Source organism: Procambarus clarkii, chromosome 58 (assembly GCF_040958095.1).
Source record: "Procambarus clarkii isolate CNS0578487 chromosome 58, FALCON_Pclarkii_2.0, whole genome shotgun sequence".
Classification (NCBI taxonomy): domain Eukaryota; kingdom Metazoa; phylum Arthropoda; class Malacostraca; order Decapoda; family Cambaridae; genus Procambarus; species Procambarus clarkii.
The window spans coordinates 23,026,084-23,027,744 of NC_091207.1; positions in this window are offsets into that span (position 1 = coordinate 23,026,084).

The following is a 1,661-nucleotide window of genomic DNA, read 5'->3' on the forward strand; positions in this document are numbered from 1 at the left end:
CACACACACACCCAGTGTGTGTGTGTGTGTGTGTGTGTGTGTGTGTGTGTGTGTGTGTGTGCGTGTGCGTGTGCGTGTGCGTGCGCGCGTGCGTGCGTGCGCAATTTGGCAAGAGCCAAATCTCGAAAGGCGGGATCCAAGAGTCAATGTTCGATCCTGCAGACACAAATAGGCGAGTACAAATAGATGAGTACACTTACTACTTACTAGGGGGGGGGGTTTACAAGGGGGGTCTGGTAGCTGAGTGGACAGCGCGCCGGACTCGTAATTCTGTAGCCCGGGTTCGATTTCCGGACCAGGCAGAAACTAATGGGCAAAGTTTCTTTCACCCTGAATGCCCCTGTTATCTAGCAGTAAATAGGTACCTGGGAGTTAGACAACTGTTACGGAGCTGCTTCCTGTGTGTATGTGTGTGTGTTTGTGTGGAAAACAAAAATAGTTAGTAGTTAGTAACAGTTGATTGACTGACAGTTGAGAGGCGGGCCGAAAGAGTAGAGATCAACCCTCGCAAGCACAACTAGGTAAATACAACTAGATGAATACCCCCCCCCCCCCCCAGGAAGCAGCCCGAAGCAGCAGTCACTGTCCAAAGCACTTCTCTAACTTTGTCTTGTGTTTAACTAGGTATGGACTCCAGGCTGGAGCTGCATGCTCCACGATTGGTCTGACATAAGTGGCATACAAGGTCCTGAATGATTCATTACACAAACTTCTAAAGGTAGATCTTATGTTGGTCAATCTAGCATATGCCGCTGATGATATCCTTTTGATGTGGGCCTCTGGGGACAGGTTTGGTGTGATATCAACCCCCAGATCATTCTATTTGACTCTTGCAGGATTCCACATCCTAAATGTGTGTGTGTGCGTACTCACCTAGATGCACTTGCGGGGCTTGAGCTGCAGCTCTTTGGTCCCGCCTCTCAACTGTCAATCAACTGGTGTAAAGATTCAGAGCCTATTTGCAAATAGGCAAATGAGCCTATTTGCATTTGCAAGATGAGAATGCAAAAGGAATTGGCTTTCTCATTTTGAATTCTCTCTCACCCAGTTGAGAGATGCCGGAGCCCCGGTCCTTAAACCACACGTTGATATCATAGTTCACGCCAGGTGATCGTCTCTGTGGTTCAATATGAGCTTACAGGTGTTTTTACACTTATTGAACTTCCCTTGAGATTCGTGGGGGGGGGGGGTATGTATGGTGATGTGAAGGGGTGTGGAGGGGATGTGTGGGGGTGTGTGGTGATGTGGTGGTGTGTGGGGATGTGGTGGTGTTGGGGGATGTTTGGGGGTGTGGGGGGGGTGTTTGGGGGTGTGGGGGAATGTGTGGGGGTGTGGGGGGATGTGTGGTGGTGTGGGCGGGATGTGTGGTGGTGTGGGGGGATGTGTGGTGGTGTGGGGGGGATGTGTGGTGGTGTGGGGGGATGTGTGGTGGTGTGGGGGGATGTGTGGTGGTGTGTGGGGGATGTGTGGTGGTGTGTGGGGGATGTGTGGTGGTGTGTGGGGGATGTGTGGTGGTGTGGGGGAATGTGTGGTGGTGTGGGGGATGTGTGGTGGTGTGTGGGGGATGTGTGGTGGTGTGGGGGAATGTGTGGTGGTGTGGGGGAATGTGTGGTGGTGTGGGAGGATGTGTGGTGGTGTGGGAGGATGTGTGGTGGTGTGGG